This window comes from Dermacentor variabilis, chromosome 5 (genome assembly GCF_050947875.1).
Source record: "Dermacentor variabilis isolate Ectoservices chromosome 5, ASM5094787v1, whole genome shotgun sequence".
Lineage (NCBI taxonomy): Eukaryota > Metazoa > Arthropoda > Arachnida > Ixodida > Ixodidae > Dermacentor > Dermacentor variabilis.
The window spans coordinates 130,337,366-130,349,784 of record NC_134572.1 but is presented as its reverse complement, the minus strand read 5'-3'; the positions used below and the strand labels follow the sequence as shown (position 1 = coordinate 130,349,784).

Sequence of the window (12,419 nt, the reverse complement as noted above, 5' to 3'; positions counted from 1 at the left end):
TCACGTATTGGCATATTTTAAAATATTTGACATAAATTTGAACGTATTAGCTCCAATCAAGCTATTGCGGCTTTAGAGCTTCTTGTTTGTAGGAATAATATATACAAAGCAGAACGAAATACTCAAGTTGGTGCTTACCATAGCAACAGTGCATGCAATGACTTACAAGAAAGGAGTATAGTAACAGGGAAGACCATATAGGGTAAAATTACTTGTGAATACAAAAAGTTATCTCGGAATCTGCATTCTAAGTTGTTTTACATGCTTCTATTTGCCTTAGGTATTTGAGTTTGGGTTTACCTTTAGAATATACAGATTGAGTACAATATGCATAGTGTTCTCTTAGTAAAAAGGGAGCAACGCAAGCTCTTGTTATATAATGCACGTAACACAAGAACAAAACACAAACAATTGCGGTATGTACAGAAGGTATCTCTGCTGATTTGTGTATACATATATAGTTCAGTGTAACATGCCAGAATGAGAAAATTTCAAAAACACGAATGAATTGATAAAAGACTGCCTGCGTCGTTCACGAAAGGTGAAAAAGAAAAGGAGTGCACACTAAGCTTGTGCAGCACTAATACTTATTAATATTGTTATACTTTAACTATTCCTTGACTCATGTTATATCTAACAACAACAACAATATATGTCTTGGACATTCAGCAAGCAAATGCACAACTGAATGAATTTTCCTGGTTATGGTGTTACGGGTTACGGATGTTTTCCTGGTTACAGGTAACGGATATTGAAGTACTTATTTGACAGCCTTTTCGAGTTCGGAAGCCCTGCCCACCCGGCGGCTTAGCCTACGCAAGACCTCTTCTGCTTTTTTTCGCTCTTAGGGATCAGCACAAAAAAAAAGGAATACCAACAAAGAACACTTCAAACACTGCTACCGAATGTATGTCGTGTCAGGATGAAAGCACAAAGAAAGCGCGCAATTCTCCAAGATTGAACGACTCGATTGCACTCGCGTATATTTTTCCCCCTTTTTTTGTTAGCTACGTTGGTTACTAAGGCGTCTCATTACCCTTCGGGATCTGCTTGAATTAGCCTGTCTGTGGAGCTCTAACGATAGCTTTTTACCCTCTGAATTTCGAAGAGTGCCTAGAATTGAGTTCTTCCGTGTGCAAAACAGGGCCGCCAGAGAGTGTCACCGCATGAATTCAAGTGAAACCCGGTTTCCGTTTCTGGCAGTGCCGATAAACTAGAGAGAAGTGTGAGTAGAGTAATGTTTTTCTTTCTACGTTTTCTCATTAGGGGAAGACGAGTGCGCAGGAGAGCAGAAGTGTCGTTCAAGCACTGTTACCTTACAGGCTATTTTCAACTGAACCTACAGATGCGGCTGTAGGGTTTAATAACGCGGCCGTCTGAGAAAGTTGGCTAATGATGCCACTGTGCAAGCCTGATTTTTCTTGCGGTATCGTCTGGCCAAATTTTGATTTAGTGCCACGTGATTTTTCGAACATATAATACTTAGTTCATGCGATTATTCAAACAAAGCACGAGAGATTTGTTGCAACCTCACAAAGAAAAAAAAATCAGCTTTAGGTATTCCTCGTGAAATACCAGTCTTTGATTGCAAAAGAAAGAAAGAAAAAAAATGTCCGAAGACTGCGATACTTGCTAAGGTGAAATTTGAGCGCCGCTTTACACGCGTATTCATTTCGCGGCACATTGAGGGAAAGAATTTGAGGCTGAAATTGCCTGGCACCGACTGGCAGTGGGTCAGTGCCGTCAGCGCCTTCCCGCAGGAAGGGGCTGCATGGCAGGGCTAGCATGACGAGCGGCATCTGAGGCAGCTGTGGAAGAGGAGGACGACGAACGCACGAGCGCGTTCGCGCGGTTACGCCGACGCTCCACCCAGGAACGGGCGCCTAAGAGCTGTGCTCTAAATAATCAGTTGTAACGTAACTGGACGAACACAGAGTGGCAAACAAGTTTTACCACACGTGCCTTTGCGACGCGTACTAATATAGCCATGTGCGAAAATGTGTCGAAACAGAAGCCCAACCTACTCAGAACGAGCACGTGCAACGATGTTTGTCTAAGCACACAAACTAAGCGAGCTGACGTGCATGAGACGTTCGGTTGCTATTGTAGAGTACAAAGTACGGCGCATTATTTAAAAAGCATCCTTTGTTTTATAGTAGTCAATTACGCTGTGCAGTGGCGACTTGAGGTGCTCAGTGTTGTCATCAGCTGGTACTCAGAAAATGTTTCCTTGAACGCAATTTATTAGTCTCGTTTTCTCACGTGGGCACTGTCCAGAGCACCTGTGAAAGTCTAAGAAGCAGTCAAATGATTTTACAGAAGCATGATATTGCGTTTCTGCAAACAACTCCTTTTATAACCGTGACCGTATCCTCAAGACCAATCCCGTTCCTTCTCGAGAACCTTGTTACTATTAAAACGCAAGTCAAAATGTAAAGGGACTATTGAGAAACTGTACACTTACTCTAATTATAGAAAACTGAAGCATACATTGTTTTTCTACATAATCTCCCTGCACCTCAACGCACTTTGCCCAACTTTTTACAAGTTTTTTTATTTCCGTCAAAAAAAAAAAGGTTTTTGGTTCCCCTGTGACGAACTTCGCATCGCATCAATTACTTCTGCATTGGTTGCGAATCTTGTTCCCCTGAGCTCTTCCGTCGATGGTCCAGACATGTGAAAATCGCTTGGAGCCAAGTCAGGACTATGGCGGGCGTTCCAGCAATTTGAATCCCAACTCCTTTGTTGTTTCGGCCATTCGTTTGGCAGAATGTGGCCGATCGTTATCTTGATGCAGGATGACACCTTTTCGCAGTTTTTCACGACTCTTGGATCTGATTGCCGGTTTTATTTTAGTTCGCAACACATCACAATAGTTCTCACTCTTCACAGTTTCGACCCTTGGGGTGAAATGAACAGCCACCACACGTCCCATGTCTCAGAATAGTGTTAGCATAATCTTACCAGCTGATGGTCGACGTGTAAATTCCTAATTTCTGGTAATGGGTGAGTGTTTCCAAACCATGCTCGCAGCCTTACTTTCCGCTTCGTTATGACGTACCCAAGTTTCATCTACAGTAACAATTTGCTGTAAAAATCCATCTCCGTCGCGACGATAACGGGCCAAATGTACAACCTTTGTGCCTTACGCTGCACTGATCATTCTTTTAGGACCCCCCTTGCACAAACTTTTTCTAAATTTAGCCTGTGGTGTAAGATGGAGTACGCTATTGCATGACTGGTAAGTAAAGTATTGGCGATTTCGTCCACTGTGATTCGTCTGTTTTCCATCAGCATACCCTCAACGACTTTCAAATTGTCCTCAGTCACTGACGCCCATGGCCTGTCCGATCTTTCTTGGTCACATAAAGATGTTATTCCCTGTTTGTAGTGCCATATCCATTCGTAGATCTTGCTCCGCTATAAACAACTGTCACGATAGTGCGCTCGCATTCGACGAATAATTTTCGCAGGTTTAACACCTTCCGCAAGCAAAAAGCGAATCACTGCCCTCATTTCCTTCTTGGTGTAGACGGACAATGGAGCTATCATGTTTAGCGGTCTGCTACACTCTAATGGCTAACGCGGGAATAAGTGTCACACATTCCATGGAAGTAATTCAGCGCTAGATACTAGCCGTGTTATCAAACCCTAGTGCGAGAAATTGCAAACGTTCCTTTACTTTCTGACTTCCCGTCGTACACAAAGAAAAGAACACCGAGATCACCTTTAGGTGACGAGACCACTAGATCCCGTGGGATATGGCATTGATGAGAGGCAGGCGCTTTGTCGCTGCACGAACTTGGACTCGGTGGACCGAAACAATGCCACGTGAGGCTAGGGGTTCTTTTTTCCCTTGGGAACTTCCTAAATAACTCATTACCGAGAAGTCCATCGAGCCATGACTGAAAGCCAGATGATTGAGTAGTAAAAGAAATGAATAAAGGACAGTAAGGACAGCAGGTACGTGAAGGAAGCACTATCACCGGCCACGGTTGGCGTAGGATGAAGGTGGACATGCCTTTTTTTTTCCATTCGACAACGTTTCGAAGTGGCGAGCAGCAGTACGCAGAGCGTCGCATTGTCCGTTAGCAATGCGGACAACGCAGGCAACTACACATTGGACACAACAACAAAAAAAAAAAATCATTGTATCCTGCCGGCAGATTCTCTCGTCGGCGTTGTCCCGAGACGCTGCCTGCGTGCCTCGAAAGCGGCCAATTTATCAGTCATCTGGCGGTCGGCCCCATAACGGCTCCGGCGGTAGCGTCTTCGCGTGCCGCCGTCGTCTCCTACGTAGCGTTGACAGGGCCACGCCGCCGCCTAGGAGCGTCAAGAGCGGCCATACAGCATCCAACGTGGCACGCCCCCCTTTCTTGCCTGCCAGGAAGCGGTTGTTCAGCAGGGTGTTGACAGGAGGCGAGAGACAGGAGGGAGGGGCGGGGGGTGTTTCGCTGGCGAGTGTGGTGTGGGTTGTGTACGGGAGGCTACTTTGGACGTTGTTGGTGCCGCGTAACTCACGAGGGTTGGTCGCGATAACGAGGTGCGCGTGTACCACGTGCTCTCTTTACCTTCCTATCGGACAAACACACCTGGCTTAAGCCTCGCAGCTTTCTCGCGAAGCGATGCAGAAAAAAAAAAGAAAAAGCCTGGCCGAACCCAAGGGTGCAGCAGGTCTTTTTTTTTTTTTTTTTCCCCGCGCTCGCTTCTGTGCCCCGCTGGACGCTGCAGTGCTGTATTGTGCGCCCACTCCTGCTACCGGTTCGCCCCGAAGACAATTGAAGAATGGCTCTCCCTGCTAGTTTCTACCAGCCGTTTGCCTCCTTCCCCTTCAGCTGCCACGTCTGTTTCCATTCTCTTCGGCGGAGCCTTCGCTTTTCTGCCCGCTAGCCTTAAACCTTTCCATGCAACTGACCCGAGCCCTCGTTCTTTTAGCCTGCTGGCCCATTCTGCGTCCTCCAAAGGTTTTTTGTCACTCATTCCTGCTCATTTTTTTTGCCCTTCTTTGTTCTACACGAGGAGAGAGAGAAAGCTTTTTGTTCCCCTAGCTGGTGCCTTTTCTTTTTTTATTTTCTCGCGTTTCTTCGCTTCTTCAACGAAACATTCCTCTCTGGTGCAGCATTGTGTTTCTATTCTTTCTTTTTTTCGTTTCATGACAGAAAGCTATTTTAACAGCTGCGTAGCGAGAATAGGGTGCCGTTTGTCTCTCAGCAACTTCTTTTCTCCTCACTCTCGCTTTAGTGTCGCCGCTGCTTCTCCCTTCGGGAGTTCCGGCATTCTAGCCCGGTCGCCTCACCCCCTATCGCAGGTCATCCGCTCTTTGGTCCCAAAATTCTGTGCCGGCTGGCTTTGACCCCCACAGGGCCTTTCCATTGTCCGTTCACGTGCCGCTGCGCCGCAACCCCCTTGGGGCTTTTTGTTGTCGCAGTCGGCGCGTCTAATTCATTGGAATTCGGCTGAAACAACTGCAACGAGATGTTTACTTTTATCCTCTTGCTAACGAAGCGCGATCGGGACGCTGATGTACGGTTTTGTGCTCCACATTTCCAAATGGTCTGCCGTACACTTTGTACGGGAACATTCGCTTCGCAAGTCAGCAGGCTATCGTCCTCAACGCTTGTGCATTATTAAAGCGAGGACGAGTAAGGACGGCTTTGAGTTGAGTTGAGTTGAGTTGTTGTAGGCTACTGGTGGGATTAGCCTTGCAGTTGCTGCCGGCAATTGCTCCACCGTAGCGACACTTAAAATAAATAAATCACATAATCAGACACAGACCTCCCAATTACAAATGGTCACTCCTCGGTTCACCATGTGGAAGCCAAATCCGTGTCCTGTAGGTAATTTAACAGAAGGCGAGAGACCTCCTTCCTACACAATCGGTTCCCGCGCGGGAAAACAATGTCCTGACAAGAGCTGTGAGGAAGTCCTGTGTTCTTGAGGGACCCGAATAACACCCTCCTTTCCGCGTTATACACAATACAGCACATTAGGTAATGTTCTATGTCACCGCACACACCACACGTTGAACATAATGGTGATAACGCCAGGCCAGTCTTGTACTTCCACGCAGGGGTACGAGCAGAGCCCGTGCGAATGCGGAGCAGTAAGGTGGCTTGGTTTCTTTTGAGACCTTTGATCACACATGGCTTGTGAGGTGAGCTCCACAAAGAACTGAAGTGGCACGACACCGCTTCTCTGAAGAGTCTCTTGTCTTCTTGAGGCACTTTTCTCAAAGGATTCCCAGACAGCGTCCTATGGGCGAGGCTGTCCGCCATCTCGTTGCCTATGATACCTATGTGTGATGGCACCCATTGGAATCGTATGGAGAAGCCTTTGACACGGAGATTTTGCACCGAACGTAGGGAGCTTAGAGATAAGGCATCAGTAGGGAACCCGTGCTCTAACCTTTGAAGGGCGGATTTCGAATCTGTAAGAATGACAACAGGTTGAGGCGTACAAAACCGTAGCTTTTTGAGAGCTGCCTCAATGGCAACGCTTTCTGCCGTTGTGGAGGACACGACTGCAGTGAAGCGAACGGACCAATCATACTTCAAAGAGGGAATGTGAAAATCAGCTGCACTAGATCCTCTGGCCTTGTCCACAGAGCCATCAGTAAAAATTTGAAGATTGCGTGCATATTCAGTTTCAAGATGTTCCAGTACGAGCGAACGCGTTGCCGCCAAAGGAGAACTCCGCTTAGCACGAACGTGAGGAACTGCCAACGAACAATCGAGGCTCGCAAAAGACCAAGGTGGTTTCAACCTCTTTGTTCGACCTCTAGCGTCAAGACCCAGGTAACCAAGAGTATTAAGGGCCAAATACGCTCGGGACTCGGATCTCTTTCGAAGGCGCTGTAGAAGGGTTCGGCAGGCTGTCGTCTGTTTGAGGCGGCCAATTTGCATCAATAACCTTTGTGAAGCGACTAAGGTAAGAGGTCTCGATAGAGATTCATAAAGTACTGCATTGTTAGGAGCAGTCTGCGGAACGCCAAGAGCCCTTCTTAGGCCCTTTCTGTGCAGAACCTCAAGTCGTTCCAGCTGTGATATCGATGGGGAAATTAAAGGGAGCTGATACATTATTCGACTCGTCACTAGTGCATCGTGCAACCTGATCATTGAAGAAGGGTGATTTCCCCATTGCTCACTTGCAACTCTACGGATCACATTGAGACGCGAAGATATCGATGTCACAACCGAGTGCACAGCTCGTCGCCACTGTAGGCGGTAGTCAATAATGACGCCCAAAAAGCGCTTGTGTTTCAATTGTCGAAGACAAGATTGATTAAGGTCTATCTTCAGCCGCGCATACCTTCTTCCTCTACCTGGAAACATGATGAAGCCAGATTTTTCTACCGAGAGAGTCAACCCAACACCTTGAAGGTAATTTTGAACTGAAAGTAATGCCTGTCGAGCTGTCAGAGCTAAACGCTTGTGTTGATATCCGGTTAACCAAAGACAAATGTCGTCCGCGTATTCGACATATGGACATGCCTGCAATGTTTTTGCACTTCAGCGGGAAGACCAGCCATTGCAACGTTAAAGAGCGTTGCGGAAAGAACACTTCCCTGAGGTACACCTCGCGATACCGCCCTTTCGGTGCATGTGGTACTTCCTAATCGCACTTGAATTTTCCGATGACTGATAAATGAGTGAATGAATCGCAGAAGATAGCCCTGTACCCCCATGGCCTGCAAGCTATTTAGTATTGAGCTCTGAAGGACGTTATCATAAGCCTTTGATACGTCTAGGAAAATAACTAGTGTTGAAAGGCCGAAAGCTCTATGGTGTTCAATATGGCTTATCAAGTCCAAGACGCTATCTTGCGCGCTTAAACCTGTTCGGAATCCAGTCATGCATGTTGGCAGAACCTTTCTATCTTCGAGCCACCAAGATAAACGCTTACTTGCCAGCTTCTCCATGAGCTTAGCCACGCACGACGTCAGTGATACAGGACGATACGAGGCCAAGTCTGTCATTTCTTTGCCGGGCTTCAGCATTGGGACAACGTGAGCCACCTTCCATGAAGGAGGAACGTCGCCTGTCTCCCACACTCGATTGAGATAGCTTAGGAGCATCTTCCGGTGTTCCAGAGGTAGGTTCTGCATCATCTGGTTGGTGATGCCGTCAGGACCTGGTGCACATCGACGCCGCAGGCTGCTGAGTGCTGTCTGTAGCTCTCGAAGTGTAAACGGGGCGTCCATCACAGATGTAGATGTTGCAGGCAGAGCGCAGGGATGAATTCCTGAACTTACACTTACAAATGCATCTGCAAATTCCTCTGCCAAGCACACGAGAGGTTTCTGCTTGCGCAGTGCAAGCACTTCGAAAGGTTTACTAGGACAAGAATTTCCAGCAAGACTGCCAATGACTCGCAAAATTCTCGTCATCGGTGAGAAAACCGTCAAGCTAGCGCAGAAGGACGCCCACTGCGACCTACAGAGCTTGTTCGTATGGCGTCGAATGGCAGAGTTAAGCCTATTGAAGGTCGTCTTCAAGGATCTGTCGTCCTTCTTCCGCATCAGTTGTCGCTCCGCCCTTCTGCACGCTGCGCAAAGGTTCCTGAGTTTTAAATCCGGAGTCAGAAAATGATTAGGCAACTTGACCGCTGTGGTAGCAGCCATCTTACCAGAAATCATTTTGTCTATGACATCACCAGAAACACATGCAAGTTGTTCCCTGTATTTGTCCCAATTAACGACATGGCTAATTTTAGAGCCGCGCATATGGAAGTCGGCAGTAAACACTAAAATTGGATAGTGATCACTTCCCATGCGGTCAGGTGCAGTTGACCACTTCACGCGGACGTCAGATGAATGCAAGGTTAGGTCTATGGATGTGGCTGAGGCTGGAGGCCGGAAGAAAGTCGGACTTCCGTCATAGGCCACGCACAGGTCCAAACTGTCGATAACTTCTACAAGTTTGCGTCCGCGGGAATCTTTGTTCCTGTCACCCCAGACAGAGTGATGGGCGTTGAAGTCCCCGCTGATAATTTGGGGCGCTGGGCAACGGTCACAACTGCTGGAGAAACAAGTCCATTGCTACCTTCTTCCGCGGAGACACGTATACGGAGGCAACAGAAAGAGTTCGGAAGCCAAGCCGTATCCTCACAGCCGCTACCTCAATACTATCGGTGCAAAGATCGGTGACGTTCAAAGCCACATGAGGAATCTCTCTTCGTATGTAAAGGGCAGCACTTCCCGCGGGAAATGACTTTATGCTGCAATTCTTATGGGCGACATATCCAGTCAACGATCTCCCGCTTGGTAGGCCAGCCTCCGAGAGGGCTAATACGGGAACACACGTATCTTTCAGAAATAATTTAAGTTCTGCTAATTGACTTATAATCCCAGCGCAGTTCCATTGCATAATAAACGGCACTTTTCGGTGATTTTTTGTTGCACGAGGTTGAAGAAGACTAGCCATATTATAAGGTAAAGGTCGCTGCGAAGGTGGTAATCATGGGCTAAAAGGAAAGAACGAGCTGAAGAAAGTTCTATATATACAGGGTTCCAGTCTCCATCGCTTGAACATATGAACGCAGGACTTCAAACAAAACTCACAGAAGGTCGGACAGGTCCTGATTTTTGAGCTCCTTATTTTGCTGTACACACTGCCTCACAACTTCAACAAAGGTTGCGGGCTGGGACCCACTCTTGGCCACTGCAGCTGGTTTCTGCATCTCTTTTGAGGCGAGGGAATGTCCTCCATGTTGTCGAGTCTGGCTGTGAAACTTGTCTGGCTGTCGAGTCTTGTCGCTGAGAAACTTGGACACTTTTTGCTGCAGCGGATCGAACGACCGACTCACCCACAGAAGACTTTGCCTTCTTGCTAGGCTCAGGTCGCTCACTGACGTTGCTGGTTACCACGCTACGAACTTCTGACTCTAACGCAGGGAACTCAACTTCCGAATCTAACGCCGGGAACTCGTCACTTCCAGTTATCCGCTTCTCAGTAGGTTGTGGTTTGGGACCACTAATGAAGGACACTCGGCGGTGTAAGGCGCTTGCACGGAAGGGGGCAGCCACCGAAACTCGCTGGATGGTCACCACCACAATTAGCGCAAGCAAAATCTACCTTGCAGGCTTTGTAATCGTGGGCGCCACCGCATCGTTCGCAACGTTGATCTTTGATGCAGACTTTCTCGTACAGCCGCTTATTCGATCCCGCTTCAACTGTGTTAGTGAATTACTCATTAGGTTTGCCGCGCAATAGTTAAACGAACTACTAGTGGAGTAGTAATCGAGCAAATGAAGTCTGCACTTGCTCGAGTCATGCACAATACTTAAGGAAGTACTCGAGCTGATGAAATGACTTTTGGCATGCCGGGACACGAGAACATGCACTACCAGCCTTACAAGGTGTCACGAAAGCGCTGGTATACATGCAGCTCGCGGCCGCAATACAAATTCTATACATCGTCAACGTAACGGCCGCACGACATCGCGTGCAACCACTTTTTTTCTTTACTTCGCAAAAAAATCACTTTCACAAATTATTTCAAATGTATGCTTCCATTCCCCCTTAATAATGCAGCGTTGTGCGTTGCTACTTCTTGCGATTCTGCATTTGGCGGAAGCTTATATCGTTTCGGTCGAGTACATGAATGTTAAGAAGAGAGTGAGTTCTCTGTGCTAGGCCGTTTTATTTATTGTTATTCGGCAGCCACACAGTGGTTGAAAACTGCCGCAGTTTCGAGGGTAGCGTTGCACACAGAGCGCTGTATCAAATTGAGGCCGTCTATTGCCTGCTGTAGGTAACTCAAACATCATTCAGTTTTTCGGTGTCTTCATTAACGGAGGAACGGTGTAATGCTTTCCGGTAAACGTTTGCTACTGTTTTGTCTTCCTTTATTATGCCTTAGGTTTTACCTTAACTCCAGCGATCGTATTGTCTTGATTCTGGCTATATGCGTCAAACGAACCAGTTTTCTGCTACGCGGGAGTTCTTGACCATGTTATTCCTTAGGAAACTAACTCGGATCCGGCTTTGTTTTATTGCCTTGAGTCTCACTTTAACCTCAGTTTGAATATGCCACAAATTATTCTAGCTTGACCGACTGCATATATTAGCATTTTCCTAGCTCACGAGAACAGTTTGATCCGACGAGAAAGCCACGCAAACCTAACATCTTGTGCATTCACATATGCATCCACCCATTTCGTCAAACGTCGTTTCTTTGAACGCTGTTTTATCCCGAACGCTTTATCGCATATTTAATACGTCCTTACGACTCGATATTAGGAACATACGTGCTCAATTTTAAATATAAATTAGCATTTGACGTTCGTTATTAGAAATATGTGCAAATAAGTAGTGACGGCAGCTTTAACGTCGCAGAGTTTTCAGGCATACTTCGGTGCGTGGCATTCATTTAATGAAATGCTGTTGGATGGCGCTTCAATTATGTAAAACAATGTGCACGAAAGGCACGCATGCGCGTTGCGAAGTCACTGCTTACCAGCAACACTCTTTCCTCGCCTGAAGGTTGGTCAGTCTGGCAGGCGTTTCTGGAAGGGAAGCAAAACACAGATTAATTAGTCGCCTTTTAGTATTATTACTTACAACTGCCGCAGTAACTGCATCAAGAAAACTTGAAATAAAAATGCGAAACTGAAGCCACTTACATGTCCTGCGACGTCCGCTGAAACAGCGGGCCTGTATTCATATAGCATTTCGAAAGGCAGAACTCTTCGCAAGAACAGGTACCTCCCGATCACGCTAACTGTCTTATTAACAGGGAAAGCCCACAGCCAATCCCAAATGATTATTTCTAAAGAAAACACTTGTGAACTTCGCGACTAGGATGTATTCACGCCTAAGACGTTTCTCTTTGCATATACATGTCGACTAGTGGCGCTATCTTTTTCGGGGCTCTGAATGGTGTTATTCAGTGAAATACAGGATATCCATCCATAAATAAACTACAGCTTTATTCATTGCACTTTATCCGTTGCAGCTTTATCCTTGCAAAAACAATTCTGCTCGAAGTGCTAGATTCTATAAAAATAAAAAGGATAATCGGCGGCTGCTCATTGGGGGAAAACTCTCACCAATATCAAGTAAGAAAAAGAGACGGGTCGAAGATAGACGAGTGAACGGCATAAGCAGCTGCATTGGAGCGCCAGAGGCTTTACAGAGAGAGAAGGCGTTAACCAGACAGTGTCGTTAACCAGACAAAGAAATGACTGATTCGCTACACTACCTCTCTCATCTTTCTATTTTTCCTCTTTCCCTAGTGGCCTTACGGGATTCCTTCATTTCCGGGATAGGCATTGCGGCATCAAAAGAAGCCAGGACGTCAATGTGAAAAAAAAAAAGCTCGAGAAGGTCAGGCATCTGAGTAGGGGGCACAGCGCAGCAGGCGATGGTGCCAGGCCACGGGATAGTCACTGATAGCCGCTTCCATGGCAAGCACGCCAC

The 12,419-nt window shown here is 46.9% G+C and overlaps 1 protein-coding gene across 1 annotated transcript in view; it reads right to left on the bottom strand.

The window, feature by feature from the left end:
• LOC142583159 (uncharacterized) overlaps window positions 1-12,419 on the bottom strand; it is a 132,956-nt gene that overhangs the window by 86,760 nt on the left and 33,777 nt on the right. Inside the window, exon 2 of the mRNA XM_075693507.1 lies at window positions 11,458-11,506. The gene's annotated coding sequence lies outside the window, so the exon portion shown is untranslated. The remainder of the gene's footprint in view (window positions 1-11,457; window positions 11,507-12,419) is intronic.